This window comes from Miscanthus floridulus, chromosome 16 (genome assembly GCF_019320115.1).
Source record: "Miscanthus floridulus cultivar M001 chromosome 16, ASM1932011v1, whole genome shotgun sequence".
Lineage (NCBI taxonomy): Eukaryota > Viridiplantae > Streptophyta > Magnoliopsida > Poales > Poaceae > Miscanthus > Miscanthus floridulus.
Window position 1 is genome coordinate 28,299,673 of NC_089595.1, and position 18,899 is coordinate 28,318,571.

The 18,899-nt window shown below is 41.7% G+C and overlaps 1 pseudogene; it reads left to right on the forward strand.

Annotated features, from left to right (window-relative positions):
• Nucleotides 1-212: 212 nt before the first annotated feature.
• LOC136512191 (E3 ubiquitin-protein ligase SINA-like 7) overlaps nucleotides 213-18,899 on the forward strand; it is a 42,552-nt pseudogene continuing 23,865 nt past the window's right edge.

The window sequence follows — 18,899 nt, forward strand, 5'->3', positions numbered from 1 at the left end:
CTCCCTGTCTCTAACTCTTTGTGCCCCCCGCGTCAGACGCGGCCGCTCCAATTCCTTCAATTCTCCACCTTGGAAAGCCTACGCCCACGGCCAACACTCATCAGTTCCCCCGCGTACTACTCCTGTGTCCCAAGTCCAAACTGGAGAAGAGTGGAGACTGAGATAGAAGCGGAGACAGAGAGAGAGAGAGAGCGAGAAAGAGAGGGCCACCCATGGCGGCTTTGCATGACTCGGGATCAAAGGATCCTGCGGCGAAGCGAGCAGGAAGGGGAGGGGGAGGCGAACTAAAGCAAAAGCGAGCAAGATCCCTCGGTGTCAACGCCGGCGGCGGCGGAGGATCCTCTACTCCTACAACAGCGCCGGCGTCAGAGTCGCGCGCTCACCCACAGAGCGCTGCCGCGTCGTTGGTGGATGTGATGGTGGAAGACCCTGACGCCCTCGACTGCGTCGTGTGCTATCTCCCACTGAAGCCCCCCATCTTCCAGGTATTGCGGTACACCCGAATCCCATCTCCTGATGGTTCTTCTGAACCCAATGTTCCTTGTATCTTCACAAATACAGCAGGTGCAAATAATTCCTTTTTTAACACTGCTGCAATATGTATCTATCTGTAAAATAAATCAACACCATCCACAGCGTCGATGCTATATTATTTCTTGCACTGGCTTTATCTTTGTCTCTGATCATATTGTGTATGTATTGGTTCCACTAGTTCAGCAAGGCTTTTTGCTCCCGGTTGGGAAACCCCTTTAGTCCCGGTTCCCCAACCGGGAGCACCAATCCAGGACTAAAGGTACTCTCTTTTAGTCCCGGCTTGACGCCCAGGACTAAAGGGGACCTTTAGTCCCAGTTGAAAATACTAACCGGGAGTAAAGGGGCCTCCAGGCCTAGCCAGGGACCGCCACGGGGCAGGACCTTTAGTCCCGGTTGTAAACACCAACCGGGACTAAATGTCCCTCTTTTTTTTTTCCCCTTTTTCTGGTTTCTATTTTTTGTTTCTTTTTTCATTTAATGATTAGTTTTGATATTAAAATACATTTTCGAATACGCTGCTAATAGTAATATATATGTGTACTTCGCACGCGTAAGTTTTCGTTCGAACTTTGTACATAAATAACAAACGAATATACGCGTACATGCAAATATATATGATGATCATATACACACACACGTTATTTTATGTACATATAATATGTGCATATATATATATATATACATACATACATACATTACAAAGGTTTGATATATAAATTGTTTATGTCCTTAGCAATTCACTCCTTTAGATTTGGCATCCACGTTTCGTTCGGGTCATTGTAGAACTCGCCGTTGGGGTTGATGATCTGGTCATTTAGAAATCCTGCTATAGTCTCTCGAATTGCTTTAAGTTGGTCAAGTCGTATGACTCTTTTCCTCAACCATTCAGTCTTCAATAAAAGTTAAAGGAAAAAGTATTAATATATATATATGTATGTGTATTATTGCTCATGTAATTACTTATACAAATGAGAGCAATAAAGAAATTGTAAATATACGATCGAAATAATATAAAGGAAAAAGTATTTATATACATACTTTGAGTTGCTCTTTAGGAGTTCCCTTTGAGTACGCCATGATGAACTCGCAAACATAGTATCCGCAGTAGTTGTTACCCTGCTCCTGCCTTAGAATCCACTTTTACGACAAAAAAATCAATTAGGGTGAATTCAAATCATCATATGGTGTTAATTGAATATAAATGTGTAGTTATAGTACATACTTTGTGTGCGATTACACCAGTGGCGCTTTGCAATGTTTCATTTTTTGTTCCTCAATGAACCTTTTCCAAACCCTGCTCCCAATAAAATAAAAAAATAATTTAACCTTTAATAATTGTTGAGAGATCGGTGCCATTATATATATATATATATATATATATATATATATATATATATATATATATATGTTGTTATAGAGAAACTAAATTAATTACCCTTGTATAATATCTATCATGTCTTGATACTCCGTTTGTGGTTTTCTCGACGAGTCTAAGATTTTCAATCTACTATTGGTTATATCGATGACCATCAATATCCAGTGATTGCTGCATAAACATTTATATATATATATATATATATATATATATATATATATATATATATATATATATATATATATATATATATGTGTGTGTGTGTGTGTGTGTGTGAGAGAGAGAGAGGTAACTAGCTAGTAAGAAAATATTGATGTCCCATATATATGATCGACATTAATTACTTATAATAACACTCACTTGAAGTTGTAGGGGAAGAGTATCTCCTTCTTGTCGTGTTGGTTCACTAAGAAATTTATGAGATTTCTCTTAGGTTGAAGCTTATAATCCTTCGGGGGGTTAGAGTGTTTGTATACGACATACGGATCAACGAACCCAACATCATTATCCTTTCTCTTTCTAAGTTCTGTCATCTCATATCTGCATACATGAAAATTGTGAATATATAATAAAGAAATTGTGAATATAGTAGAAAATAATCACACTTACAGACAATAGCAGCTAATGAGACTTTTGTCGAGAGAGTCCAGGTGGCATAGTTGGTGTAATTCTGAAAGCTTGAGATAGATAATGTCATTGTCACGGAAGTAATGGTGGTTTCTAATTCTGACAGAAAGATAGATTTGTTCCGCATCAGACGCCGACATGTACCACCCGTTTAGCAGGTACATTTGCGTACCCAGTTCACCTAATTTCTTTGGGTTGTATAGACTCTGGCCTGGTACAAATTTCTTGTAAGGATCCGCTTCCGGAGCAGATGGTCCTTCAGCGAGCACTTCGGCAAGGTTCAAACCTGTTTCCTCATAAAACTGAAGAAACGACTCATAGCCGCCTACCTCCGCCACTAAGTTTAAGTTTGAACCATATTCGTTAGGAACGATAAGGGGGGGATTGATTGTTGCGTTTGTTGTCCGAGTTGTGCAACACCTTTCCCTACTCTCTTCTTTTTTTTGCGCCGCCTCATATGACTTGGTGAGAGAGCGGTCATAGTCCGATATCGGTTGTTTCGCGGCGCTCTTAAGAGAATCCCATTTTTTTGTTCCAACTTCTTTCTTAGCTGATCTGGAGGTAGGAAGAAGTATGATGGCTCTGGGTTCTCCCTCGCTTGTCGTGCCTGTTTTGCACCTTCAAAGAAATCTGTCACTTCTTTTTGTATTGCATCCTTTAATTTCTGTTCACTTTTCTCATAAGATAGTTTTTGGGGAATAACTGGATGAGTATTTGCTTTCTGCTTCTTTGCTGGCGGGCAGGGCAACGGCTTCGTTTGCGGGGTGGACCTCTTAGGGGCTGGCTTCCTTGGAGGCGGGGGAGGAGTTGGAGACCGCCTTGGAGGCAGTGCAGACTTTGGAGGCGGTGGAGGCGTTGGAGACCTCAGCGGAGGAGTTGTGGACTTCCTTGGAGGCGGCGGAGGAGTTAGAGATGGTGAGGATGCAACAGTGCCTTCGAAGGCGTCATCATTGCCCTGAGCACTATGATGGTCGGGAGAAGCAACAGCTGGACTTTGGTTGGCGGAGGCCCTGCTTTGTGAGTACAAACAATAATGAGATATAAGTAAATGCTTATTATTAGTCATGCCCATAGAAAATTATCAAAAAATTATTTTGTTAACTTTTGTTCGCACCTAATGTCTGCTGGCGGTGGAGCAGACGCCCCAGGGATAATGATGTAGCGCTTGCGCCATAGTATATATGCCTTCTCTGCTTCTCCTAGAGTCTTCTCGCTATCACCTCCAGGAATGTCAAGAGCTAGATCCTCATAACCTTTGCTCACTTTATCCACTGCGACCCTAGCATATCCAGGTTGTATTGGTACCCTATGGATTCTTGGTGTCTTGGTAGGGTCTGGAGGAGTAAAAACACCGACAACGACCTTGATTGTGTCATTCCCCCTTGGAACATATAGCTCAATTGATGTCATTGGAGTAGTGACATCATCCACGGGGAAGCGCAGCGCTGCGTCATCTTGCTTTGGCAGCTCAGTGGAAGCGCAACTACTTTTCAACTGACCAGGGGGGCTAATATTAACATTTATTACTGGCTCTGATGCCTGCCTCTGGACACTCATTGCTATCTGCACTTGCTTTCTGATTTCTTTTTGCATTCTTGCTTCCATTGCTTTTTCACTCCAAACAGGCACTGGCATATGGCTCCTTCACTGAAGAAGGGTGGTAGGCCAGCTCCTACTGCTTGACGGTTCAGGTAGAAGTCAACACCCATGCTTCAGAGAAGGATGAACAATGAACGCTTTTGCCACGACTGTATAGAGGAGTTTCTGGATACTTCCTATCCCCCAACGATTCCTTTGTGTTATGCATGCTTTGGTCGACTCCAAACTAATACCAGTAGTTCATCATTGGGTGCTGTTGCTCTGCCTTTGTGATGACTTCCACAGGGGTTAGTTTGAGGTTATATGCTAGCTAGTGCCACCACATCTACTGGATCGGAAGCTCCTGTATGTACTTTCATGATTCAAGTACGACTCTACAAGCACATGCGTCAACACAAGATGACTCAACTGAACTTATATCTATGGCTAGAAATACAGCGAGGTGACTCTGGCACTACTATAAATACTGTCAAAGGTGCCGTTTCATAACTGGCTAGTGCTAAGAGAAAATGAACAGGAGCGAGGTGACTCTGGCGCTACTATAAACAGCTCAAGTTGACCAAAATTATAAATAAAGTTATAAAAACTTATGACATCAAATAGGTATACTATGAAAATATAATTAATGAAGAATCTAATGATACGTATTTGATATCATAAATGTTATTATTTTATCAAATAAATTTAGTCAAATTTGAGATGCTTTAACTCTCCAAGAAAATTAGAATGACTTATAATCTGGGACGGAGGGAGTATATGATATATTCAAACTGAAAGTTTTATACAATGCAGTTTGGCTCCCCTATAGTCAGTCTGGGTGATGTAATCCAGTCTGATAATTTGAAAAAAAACAAGATTCAACAGAGGAGTATAATTTTCTTTATTTCCTCGTCCGTTCACTATTGAATTCAGGTATGCACAACATGAGACACTTATCAGTTCATGGCCCTTTCTGCAGCAGAGTGACGGTTGCAATTCAGTCTCAAGCTGCATTTGGAAAATACAATCCGCAAAAATCAGGTTGCCTGGATCTACGGAGGCTGTTTTCAAGTCTTCTTAACAGAAACTGCTGGAGAAACCTGGGTGGGTATGATATCCATGTCACCCGTTAACCCACAAACTGTTCAATCAGCCCAGTTTGCTCTATAGACCGTCCAATGTGGACCTGTTCGGGTCTCTGCACAATCCATTGTGGACCTAAAATACAACAAACTTTCTCGGCACAGGGCGGCACGGGGCACCACAGCAACGGATCGACGCCGCCACACCCACACACTACTACAGAATTGAATATCATTGTCGGCATCATTACTGCCGGATTTCGGTTAGAACCGGTAGTAAGTGGATGTTCACATATCACTGCCGGTTCTATCACTGCCGGTTCTAGCCAAGAACCGACAGTGATATGGAGATATCACTGTCGGTTCAAGCCAAGAACCGACGGTGATAATTTGACAGTACAAAAAGCTGCTGTCGTCCTCTCCTCCCTCCTCTCTTTCATCCTGAGCATAGAGCCGCGCGTTTGCCCCCTACCTCCATTGCTGCGACTGCTCTTCATCCTGAAGCTAGCTCTTCCATTTGAAGAATGGGCTTGATCTTTTTGCTTTAAGATTAGTAACAAACATCGACTTCTTTGATTTTGTTGCTTAATTACCGTTGTTTTGGTGGCTAGATTACTTGATTCTCATTCTAGTTCTTTCTCCGAGAGCACTTTCCAATTGGACTTGCCTCTGCATGCCACTGGCTGCCGCACTTGCCTCCTATGTCCGCTCCTCAGCCTGCCTGCGTGCCACTGGCTGCCACACTTGCCTCTGCGGCCTTCTTCCCTGTGGTGCATCCTTGACACTGACAAATTTGTACCCGAGACGCGGCAGCCTGCCTCCCCATATCACTCGCAATGTCCACATATTTTCTTGTATATGTTTCCAATATCGAGCCAGCTAGTATTAAGTAGATATTCTCAGAACATATGTAGCTGGGCTCCATGTCATTCTTCTTTCATCCACGAGAAGTGGTATTTAAAAAAATGATGATATGTGGTTGCGTGATTAGTGTACTCAATAGCTGCACCTGAGACTCGCTAGCTACACTGGACACAGGATGCCACATGAACAGGAAGGCTACTGGTTTATATATCACGCTGGATGTTATTACAATGAGACAAGAAAATAAAAGGCGATATATTGAAGTGATGCCCCTTTTATTGTTGGTTTGAGTGCACTGCTGGATCACTTTTCATCACTGCACGGACAGTTAACCTCCACAGTCAACATATATGTGTGACCAAGAGGATAATAATCTATGGATCTCCAAGTGTCCATGGCAAGCATGAACTGCCTTTATCGTCTATCTAGATGAATCCATTAATGGTTGACTGACTGCGCCTAAATTCGAATAGCTTGTTGCTGATTCTTCTCAATGCTGCACTTCGAAGAATGTTCCGGATGCCTCATACACTACTGGAAAATCGAATTGTTCTGTGGGTGAAGAATTTTTCTGTGCGTTTTTTTCGACACGCACAGAAAAAGTATGATTTTTCTGTGGGTTTCAAAATATCCCGACAGAAAAATACGAAAACCCACAGAATAATTGCATAATTTTTCTGTGCGTGACAATACACACACGGAAAAAATCAGAACTCACAGAAAAATAAAATTTATTCTGTCGGTTTTTTAAAAACGCACAGAAAAAATAAAATGCACGCACAGAAAAAATGCTATTATTCTGTCGGTTATTTTAAAACGCACAGAAAAACAAACCCACGCACGGAAAAATAACCCAGAAGTCCTAACCCTAACCCGCCGCGGACTCGTCCGCTCGGCTCCTCGCGCACGCACGTTCTCCCCACTCCCCTTCTTCTTCCCCGCCGCACCCTCCCCTCCCCTCCCCAGCCCCCCCACACTCCCCTCCCCTCCTCCCGCACCCGCACCCGCCCATCCTCCGCTCGATCCCGCCCCTTCCCTCCCTCCCCTTCTTCCTCGGCGCGGCCGGTGCCGCCCCTTCCCTCTCCCCCCCTCCCCTACCTTCTTCCCTGGCGCGGCCCCTCTCCTCCCGCTCCCCACCGGCGAGATCCGGCGACCGGTGCCGCCCCTCCCTCTCCCCCCTCCCCTACCTTCTTCCCCGGCGCGGCCCCTCCCCTCCTGCTCCCCACCGGCGAGATCCGGCGGCCGGTGCCGCCCCCTCCCTCTCTCCCCCCTCCCCTACCTTCTTCCCCGGCACGGCCCCTCCCCTCCCGCTCCCCACCGGCGAGATCCGGCGGCCGGTGCCGCCCCCTCCCTCTCCCCCCTCCCCTACCTTCTTCCCCGGCGTGGCCCCTCCCCTCCCGCTCCCGACCGGCGAGATCTGGCGGCGGGGGCCCGGTGGCGGCGCACCCCAGGCGGCGGAGGGGACGGCTGCGCGGGCCAGGGGCGAGTTGCAGCCCCCTGGCTGAGAGCGCAGCGCGGCTGGGCTCCGCCGGTGGCCGGCGCCGTGCCTACTCACCGGTGCTGCCTCCTCCCGCCGGTCCGCGTCGGTTCTTGTGCTCCACGAAACCCTAGCCTGCGGGTAACAATTCATGGAAAACTATCATATTTACATTGGCAAAAAATGTGCTAGGTATGCCTTGTTAGCTGCTAGGCTTTTGCTTGCATAGTTGCATCTGTTTAAAATTATGTTACACATATTTTCATCTTGTTACACATATTTACGTTGCATAGTTTGTACTTATTTCAGTTTATGGGTTGGTGATTCCAGTGCCTTTAAGTGCCAGTAAGGATAAGACCTGTGAATTTATATGATGACTAGCAGTAGTAACATTTGTATATTTAGTAAAAAGTTAATATTTCTATGTCATGTGTTGTGTTAGTATTAAATTAAAAAGAGATCTAGTGAGATTGATATGTGGTTCGTAGTAGAATTGAAAATACAGTTGCATAATCTTGCTGGTTATTTGTTCTTAAGTTATTGCACAACAATTAGTAGTTGTCATCTTTCAGCAACCGAATTGTTCGGATTAGTAGGAGGTGCTAGAGTACCACAATAATCAGTATTCAATTGTTAGGATTAATATGAGCATGCTTGGGATTGATGGCTTTTTTGCTGTTGTTTTTTTCCTTCCCCGAGTATGCATGCCTGCTTGGCTGCTTCTACTATAATATTTTTTTACTGGGCAGCATGCATTGCTGAAAGGCCCTTCTATGAGGATAGTTTTTTTTAAAATAGTTTAGTAATGATAAGTAATCGGATCCAAAAAAATTCAGTTCTGGAAATATTTTCAGAGCAGCATTATTGTCGGATAAGAACCTTTCTGTTGCTTCTTTCCCCTGTACTAATGACATCATTTCTCCAATGGCAGGGCTGCAGACAACCATGTATACTACGCTTCTTTGTGTTACATTGTCTCTTTGTTCCAAGTGAGTTCCTTCTCTCAGGCTTTTTTGTTACATTGTTTCAGATGGGAAAACTGAGGTGACACATTCAAAAATATTTTGGGGGTGCATCCTGCAGCTTGGAGATGCTATGAAACCCCAGTCTCGTGCCGTGCTGCTCTCCCCTTCCCTAACTATGCCTTGTGACTTTTTTTTGTTTTGTACTACTCTTGAGTGGCTGTGATGAATCAAGTTTCCATTAGAGAACTTCTGCACTTTAGCACCTTATGAGCTCATACTTGGGATATTTTGTTCTGTTTGCTACTTAACTAGGATGGCTTGTACCAGTACAAGCAACCAGTTCTGTGGCCAGTTCAATTCCCATTAGAGAGGGAGAATTAAATTAAGCTCCAGGTGAAATTAAGTTGCAGTTGTCATACTGATAATGGGTAAATCTGAGCCATTTCTCGAGTTCTTTTGCTCTTGATAATGGGTAAATTTCTGGAGATGGTCACTGTCTTGTGGTATTTCTTCTGTGAAATTTTGGAAACAATATGACGCATGTAAGTTGTCTAAAAGGAAGCCCACAGTCCACCAAAATGTTTGTAAGACAACATAGCTCTCAGTACTTGTGTTTCTATTATGCATTATTAAGCAACAAAGATATTTTTGTGCCAATATTAAGACCTTTCCCTATATAAAGAAATGCTGTCATTTTTGTAGGTATAATAGGTGCATCAAATGATTTAAACTTCGTATTATGATTTGTGAAGTAATTTCTAAATTTTCTATGAAATGCTGAGCTGCGATTATATCGCCAGCCATCATATTTATGATTGTTTCTGATTCCTTAGGGTTTGTTGGGAATGTTAGCTAATGTAAAAGAAGCATAATGCACACATCTCCAAATCAATATTAAAGTTTAAGTTCATCATTGCTAGATTTATGCAAATTCTTGCTTGTGAAACTGGCAATAGATACTAAGCACCTATTGGCACACTCTTTTTGTCCAATTTTAGTTTTTTCAACCTAGGCCAATGTAACTGCAGTATAAGCAGTATGAATTGCCTGTGTGCCATCTATGAATTGTATAACCAGAGCAATACATGTTGAAAAATCTGTAGTATCCTATTTTCAGTATTTGACTAATACATTTTTTTACTAGAGCACCTGCCTTGATGTTAGTCCTTATTTTTTTGTATGCCATTGTTGATAAAAAAAACTGACATACCCTGTTATGCTTAAGGAAGATGAAAGTGACATGTAAGATTAACTTTGATAAATATGATGGTATACAATTACTTGAGATATTTGACATGCAAGATAGATGATGCTAAAGTTACCCTTCTGTGCAGAATCCAGCTTGGACAACCAGCTACTGTTAAAGTTGCAGCCAACTTGATTAGGTTGCTAGCTTATCAGAATAAGGTATGTTCCATAGCATTCCAGCACAGACGGTAAGTTCTCTCTATTTTTGTGCAAATTTTCATGCTCAGTTCCCTCCAGAATGTGCCTTATCTCAATACTGCTAGACTCCATGCTGTTTACTCTTCTGTTACTTGATTCATTCACTTGCTTATCTGTGGTGTATTTTCTATGACTGGGCTGGCGTTTGTTATATATGTTTTAGCATAGGTGAGGCGAGCTGGTCCGAACCTCATATTTTAGAAATTAAGATAACTCTTCTGAATGTACTACTGTGTATTTAGTTTTGAGTGGTACTGACTACTATTTTTCATGAGAGGAGTGAAACAAGAAGTGCTGCCATGATGCTGATAATTATTTATCTGCACTTTGCTATTTTTCCAGCGCATGGATGTTGGGTTCAGGCCATAGGGTCTGGGAGGGATGCGTCCTTGAGGTCACACCCCTGCATGTTGGAGCAGCGCTTGCCTGCCTCCACCATTCGCGTACCTTGTGACTTTTTTTGTTTTGTACTACTCTTGAGTGGCTATGATGAATCAAGTTTCCATTAGAGAACTTCTGCACTTTAGCACCTTATGAGCTGGTACTTGGGATATTTTGTTCTGTTTGCTGCTTAACTAGGATGGCTTGTACCAGTACAAGCAACCAGTTCTGTAGCCAGTTCAATTCCCATTAGAGAGAGAGAATTAAATTAAGCTCCAGGTGAAATTAAGTTGCAATTGTCATGTTGATAATGGGTAAATCTGAGCCATTTCTCGAGTTCTTTTGCTCTTGTTCTTTTGCTCCAGGTGAAATACTGTTAACCCAGGAATCCTGTAGTGCATCAGTGTTATCCCATGGACTTTCATTTGATTTCCCTGTATTCCATGTGTCTGATTCTTTTGGGACTTTCAGATGCTCATCAGACTCCATCTTATCTTTCTCACCCCAACTAGATCCTGCATTAGACTTGGCATTTGGTCTTCCAATTCCATCTCCAGCATTTCCAGTTACCATCTGCCTTCTTTTTGCCCCTGGCATTTCCAGTTGCTGGGATGCTCCCAATTGCCATGGCCATCATCAGACTTCTTCTCCCAGGCACTATCACCTCTATTTCCTTTTCTTTTGTCAAATGTATTTTCTGATTTGCCCCATGGGTCATTTTTATTTGATGCCTCAGGAGTGCTGGACTTCTTCTCCCCATGGGACATTTTAAAGCATGGTTTGGTCAGCCAGGAATCATGATCCATGTTGATTTGGCTAACTGAATTGCAAAACTATGTTCAATTGTGGTTGTGAAAATGTAGAATTCACTAGTTTATTAGTTTGTGGTACTTTTAGAAAAGTATTGTGGCACTATAAGTGAGGTAGCAGTAGCAACCTTCAATGTCTGCATGGGTGGCAGCTCGAGGTTTAGGCGGGTTTTTGAGAGCTGGAGGCTTCGACTGTGATCAGGGGAGCCATGTCGTCTCTTAGCAGGGAGCTGGTTTTCCTCATCCTGCAGTTCCTCGATGAGGAGAAGTTCAAGGAGACGGTGCACAAGTGAGTACTCGCCATGATCATGAATGGGGTTTTTGGAGCCTTTCTTTGCTGGGTGAGCTGGGATTTCTGATGCTTTTTGCGGTTGTCCGTGCAGGCTGGAGCAGGAGTCAGGCTTCTACTTCAACATGAAGCACTTCGAGGACCTCGTGCAGGGCGGCGAGTGGGACGAGGTGGAGAGGTACCTCAGCGGCTTCACCATGCTGGAGGACAACCGCTACTCCATGAAAATCTTCTTTGACATCCGCAAGCAGAAGTACCTCGAGGCCCTTATAGGCTCTAATCTGTTAGCTTTAGTTTTAGGTATAATATGACTCAATGATGCATGCTGGTACTTTACTCATCTTGACTGAGACTTGAACTTTGAGATGAGATGGTAATTCTTTTGAATGTATTGATGCCGGATCATTTGAACATCATCTCTATGTAGCCCGGATGTCATTAATGAATGTGTTGAACATTTGGATCTTTATATGTATGCTATCTATTATATATTTTTTTAATCTGGGCGAAATGAATTTTTCTGTGAGTTCACCTAGACCGACAGAAAAAAACATGAGTTTTTCTGTGCGTTTATTTCTTTTTTCTGTGTGGATTAACACACAGAAAAATTAGTTTTAATCTGGGCGAACACAATTTTTCTGTGCGTGCGAGACCCACAGAAAAATTGTTTCTGACGGTGAACCCACAGAAAAATTGGATTTTTCTGTCATTATATTTCTGTGGGTATTTTTCTGAGGGTACACCGTCAGAAAAATATTTTTCTGACGGTATTCGAATTTTTCCGTGGGTTTTCGCACCGTCAGAAAAAATCGAGATTCTAGTAGTGATACTCCCAACGAGTTTGTCATGCTCTAGCTCCTTTCTGATAGTAGGTTCTCAGAGTTCCAGCCTTCTCTTTCTAGTGACTACTGACTATGTAGATGGGACAGATTTGGGGCTGCTTGATGCGCCATGATGTGCGTGGGTAGCTAATATATATTGAAGGCTGACATGCACTACGGAAACTGACGATTTGCCGAGTGCCGGAGTCTTTGCCGAGTGTATTTTATCGGGCACTCGGCAAAGACCGTGTTTGCCGAGTGCCAAATAAAATACACTCGGCAAACAAAAACACATGGCAAAATACGTCTTTGCCGAGTGTTTTTTTTCTGGCACTCGGCAAAGATGTATTTTGCCGAGTGCTATTTTTTGGCACACGGCAAAATACGTCTTTGTCGAGTGTTTTTTTCTGGCACTCGGCAAAGATGTATTTTGCCGAGTGCCTTTGTTTTGGCACTCGGCAAACAGGCTTTTTGCCGTGTGCATTTTTTTTGCCCTCGGCAAATCAGTTTTTCGAAGCAATTTTTGAGGCCCTAAATGAATTCAAATGAAAAACTTTTCAACTACAAAGTTGTATAACTTCTCAAGATCTACAAAGTTTATTTTGGTCATTTCTTCATTTGACAAAGCGACAATAACGTTGTTCATAAAATCTACATCTCTCATATTAGTTTCATGAAAGTAGAAGACAGATATATAAGATTTGTGAACAATGTTACTACCACTATGTCGGATGAACAAATGACCAAAATAAACTTTGTAGATCTTGATAAGTTATGAAATTTTGTAGTTGGCAACATTTTGATTTGAAATCATCTTGTCATGCAAAAACGACGTTTGAATTTGAAAATTTTAAAATTTGAATTTTTCAAACGACCTTAGATGGAAAAACTTCCTAAATGAAAATTGTAGATCTCCAAAAGTTAAGAAACTATGTAGTTGACAACATTTTGATTTGAAATCATCTTATCATGCAAAACTACGTTTGAATCTCTCAAATTTAAAATTCAAAATTTTCAAACGACCTCGGATGGAAAAACTTACTAAATGAAAATTGTAGATCTCAAAAAGTTATGAAACTTTGTAGTTGACCACTTTTTAATTTGAATTCATTTAGGGCCTCAAACAAGCAATTTACTCTAAGTTTGCCGAGTGCCTTTTTTTTGCACTCGGCAAAGCCGTATTTTGCCGAGTGCCTATATTTTGGCACTCGGCAAAGAGGCATTTTGCCGTGTGCATTTTTTTGGCCCTCGGCAAATCAGTTTTTTGAATTAATTTTTGAAGCTCTAAATGAATTCAAATGAAAAACTTTTCAACTACAAAGTTGTATAACTTCTTAAGATCTACAAAGTTTATTTTGGTCATTTCTTCATTTGACAAAGCGACAATAACGTTGTTCATAAAATATATGTCTCATATTAGTTTCTTGAAAGTAGAAGAGAGATATATATGATTTGTGAACAATGTTACTACCACTATGTTGGATGAACAAATGACCAAAATAAACTTTGTAGATCTTGAGAAGTTATGAAATTTTGTAGTTGGCAACATTTTGATTTGAAATCATTTTGTCATGCAAAAACGACGTTTGAATTTGAAAATTTTAAAATTTGAATTTTTCAAAAGACCTTGGATGGAAAAACTTCCTAAATAAAAATTGTAGATCTCCAAAAGTTATGAAACATTGTAGTTGGCAACTTTTTGATTTGAAAACATCTTGTCATGCAAAACTGCGTTTGAATTTCCAAATTTTAAAATTCAAATTTTGTAAACGACCTCGAATGGAAAAACTTCCTAAACTAAAAGTGTAGATCTCGAAAAGTTATGAAACTTTGTAGTTCACAACTTTTTTATTTGAATTCGTTTAGGGCCTCAAGCAAATAATTTACACTCGGTTTAGTATAATATATTAGGAACTAAAACGGAATCCACACACAAGTGACAGTGTGGTGTAGTGGTAGAGGAGGTTTGTGCGCAGCGGAAGGTCTCGGGTTCGAATCCCGTCGGCCGCGTAGCCGTGAAATTGACGCGAAAAAAGCCAGAGATGGATGGGCGCTGACCGGTGGGGGCCTCCACCAATTAAAACAAATTTTCCATTTTTTTGGGTAAAAATTCCCATTTTTTCGGGTTTTTTTCGGTTCCAACTTTACTGAGTGTCAGGCACTCGACAAAGGCTTTGCCGAGTGTCGATTTTTGGCACTCGGCAAAGAAATTTTTGCCAACAAAATCTTTGCCGAGAGACCTTTGCCGAGTGCGGCACTCGGCAAAGCCTTTGCCGAGTGCTTGGCTGGCTTTGCCGAGTGCCCCCAGCACTCGGCAAAGAGGGCGTCTGCAGTTGTGATGGTGCGCCGACAGGTGGTCATGGATGAAAACAACACTATACGTTAAGTACTAGTATGCTTCAGATGACATATATAATGAGATTTGATGTATATGATATAAAAGGGAAGCTGGTGTTTTGGGGTAATTATATTAATTAAAAAATTGCTCACAAGAGGAAAGATGGGGTGCATTTTTAATTTGGAAGACAGCTGGTACTGTACCATATGCTAAGAAGGGTGGAGAGATTGGTTAATGGAGCAAATTAATGTTGTTCACTGTAAACCGCATGTATCCACCTCATGTGTGCCTTGACATCAACTAGTGGATGGGCGCGCCCTTGCGCGTCCGTGGAAGGGGGTGGAGCAAAAAAACGGTGAAGGCGAGCGTAATGGATGGAGGTTACTACGAATGTTGGGCCATTCCTTTCAGCATGTTAAAATTTTGGGCCACATATGTGTGACCGGTTAGTGGATGGGCTGGGCCTGCGGTCGTGTGCTTTATTCCGGCTCGTGTACTGTACATTCACGGGAAGCATTTGCAGCGGTTCGCCGTCACGGGAGTATCGAGTCTCTTCTTCTTCGCGGCTCCGATAGATTTTCGATTCAATCTCGTGAGCACGGCGGCGATTCGAAGCTAGTTGTCTACAAGGATTAATCAGGTGGGTGCAAAGTGCTGTTATCAATGATTTTAATCTTCCGTCGCACGTTGAGATGAGTTCGCCTCTTTTTTTTCCGTAGTTTGAATCACGGGTTTGATAGATTACGTGCTGTTCTAGGGTTTCGATGAAGGCATCGGGAGGAGATGCTGGTTGGTCGAAGGAAAAAAAAGGCACATGAGGATGGGAAGAAGCGCAGCGGTGGGCTCTGCCGGTAATATTATGGAGGCAGCACCTTTTTTTAATTTTTTTTGATTTTGTTTGCGGCGTATACACGCATTCTGTTTGGGATTCGTTTGTTTAGATATTGTTTTTCGATGCTGATGATAGTCTTGGTCGAGTGGAGGTAGTGGTGTAGGTGAGTGGGGGTTGGGGAGTGGGGGGGTGGACAGTGGGGGGTGTGTGTGGGGTATTTTGTTTTACAATGTGAAAGCAGAAAGTGCAAATTTCATTAGATTGATGAGGTAAATAGATGCTGTAAATTTTAGAGATTCAATTAGTGGGAGTGGTGGTTATGGAAGCAGTATGAGCAGTTCTGTAAAAGTATATGGTCACATAGCAGTATTGTTGATTTATTTTGATCACTGGAGGTAGTTTTAGGAATAGATTCAGTAACAGGGTGCGTGTGTTCACTGTACTATGGCCTATAATAATTTGATCTATAGTAATGTTGGTTTGACCTGATCTATCGATGATGTATTTGAAATTAGAGTAATGCGTGCAGAGATGTAGATAAGGGTGGGCAGGGTGTGCGAAAAACGGTTAAACCATATATCATCCTGTGAATTGGTGTGCCTTTTTTTTCTGTTCTGATAAGATAAATTTGCTGTTCTTATAAACGCAGGAGGGAAGTTATCGTCATCGAATCTGGAAGTTCTGGGTCGTTTTCAAGCTCATATGGCTCAGAACCCTTTATCCCAGCTGGGAGTTCTGGGTCATTTTCAAGTTCATGTGGCTTTGAAGCATTGATGGTATATATATGAGTATAATCATGAATACTTTTTGTATAGGGTATTTGCATATCGGTCTATGATTGCTGTCATTGTTAAGTTTGTCTTGTGCCTTTACTCATTGTGATCAGGAGGAAGGGCCAGATGTCGTGCATATGGAGCTATATCGACCTTACAGGGCAAGCTTGGCGAGATAATTATGTATAACTGCGTCTTCCTAATTTGTATTCTTTTTCCTGTTGCTACGTTGGTGTAGTACTTTATGTCTTAGGGCTAATTTGTTGAGATAATTGTGAAAAAATTTGTCTCTGTAATATTATATAATATTTATTTTCTATTACGCTGGTGCATTATTTTATGCCTCGCAGGAAGTCTTCGCGGAGAATATCAACTGGGGATATAATCGATGGATGTACATCCATACCAAATCAGGTCGTGTGTATAAGGTGAACATGGAGAGGAAATCGAATTATTATGTACTTAACACTGGATGGGATTTGGTTGTCATATGTGAAGGTTTGCAAGTGAATCAAGCTGTTACTTTGGAATATCATGGCAACTATTTAGTTTTAGGTATGCAGGACGGACTTGGTGCTGCATATGAGTTTGGATTTGGAAACGGTACATTGTTATTTGCATATAATTGTCATTGTGGTTTGTTTTGATATATTGTGATTTTATTTTGGCACTGTATGTAGTGTAATCTGGAACCATTTTTTTCTCTGTCTAGGTATGAGGGCTCATGGCGACTCACTTTTTGGGCCAGACCAGGTGTATACTGCAGAGGGTGTAAAAATAAATGGCAGAATTGTTAGAGGTCTGTCTACTATGTGGGCTGCGGCGGGTGGACGTAGCTCTATGTATGTGTGCATTGTCAATGGTAGCCAGAAAAAGAATGGGTCCATGGTATGTTTTCTGAGTAATATGATTGTTCTCTGGGTTATACGTCATGTTTATTTTGTGAAACGATCTGAGGCTGCTGTTATCTGTGGCAGCTCTTTTCAAAGCAATATTCCAAAGTGATACCTGGGAGGAAGGAGACGGTTGCCCTTCGCTTTGTTGGTTCCCCTGTTGCTATATGTTGCTCTATTCATGGTTACAGGTCTGGTGCTATAAGGATTACACAGGGCTGGAAGATGTTTGTGGAAGAGCATAGTATTGTCGAAGGTGATATTTTGGTTTTCTACTGCTATCGCGGTCCAGCCGTGTGGGAGATGTTAGTTTGTCGTGCGTAATTTGGTAGGCTGATGTTGGTTCTTCATGGATGTAAATGAGACTTTGATGCTTTGTAGGGCTTTGAATAATAAGCTGAAGATGTAATGGTGCTGGAATGTTATTATCTTGTGGTTATGTGATCGTGTATGCACTGACCAGTTGGTGTATGGAGTTCTTTCTGTAAGTTGAACAGCATGAGCTGTACAGCAAGGTAGAAGTGTATGTGATTGTGTATAAAATATCTGGTAATTAGCTTCTGGACTTCTTCTATATGTACCGAGTTCACTATTTCGTGGTAATGTAGGGAAGTGTTTTACGAAAGATTATCCCTGTGTTACAATCTAGGCATGTTTGCGATTACTCATGTGCTAGGTTGGCAGGTAGAAACATTTGAATTTATTCATTTGTTGCAATCATGGCTGTGTGTTAATGTGGAAATATTTTTTGGATTATTTGAATAATAGTACCTTGGTATAATAGTGCTTGCTTGGCATTTTGAGCACTTGTAGTTGCCATCTTGCTACTGTTCGGCCTTTTTCTTGCATAGCTCGCATGACATATACCACCAATTGGTGGTATTTATAATAGAAGTGATTGTCAGTGAGCATTTGAAAGGACCTTGTTCCTGTTAGACAAAGTACATTGTGGACAATTTTAGTTGTCTTTATGTTGAAACGTAAAACGATATGTAGAAAGTTTGAAAAATCAAAAGGGTTATCGAAGCGATAATGTAGGTCTGGGGTTTGTAATGTTATACCTCATCATCAAAAGGGTCTATGTTGTTCAGCTAAGTAATAGTCTTTTCTGGAAGCTGAATGTCATGGACTGGAACAACGATGGCTTGCTGTTCGGCTAATGGACAATCGATGTAAACTGGAGTGTTCTTGAACCTGATACAGAAAAATGTGTTGTTGTAACAGCAGATGCAGTAACAGTATACAAAATAATTGTACGAAGCTATTTACTTGGAGTGGTAAGAACGTGCTTCTGGAATGGCTAGATTGAAATAATAGCAGCAGGCTGAACTTCCAGTCAGAGATACTTTATCTGCAATACAATTGATCCATATAAATATATATATACTTTTAGGTGATGTAAAGTGGCTGTGACCATTATACACATCTCAGCTTTTTGATGCAGGCTGAGAGTAAGGAGTCACCTTTGTTCTTGAAATCTTCTCGCGCTGTGCAGCCAACGACAAGACAAAGAACGAGATTACCGACCTCACTGTCATACACAGCATCAATGTTGAAATTTATGGCCTGATCACCCCACAATGTAATCTTCATCACATTCTCACTGCATATAAATCCATCACAGGACATTACATATTTTGTATGTCATTTTTGTTCATTATATGTAGTGTACATACGTACCCTAAATCTTTAACATAGATCTCTCTGAGTGTTTTAGCCTTCTCAGTATTTTTTGGGACGAATGTATGAGCCGCCTCGTATTTGATAAGGTATCCAAGAACATCTTGCAAACCAAAAAGTATGTCATACTGACTA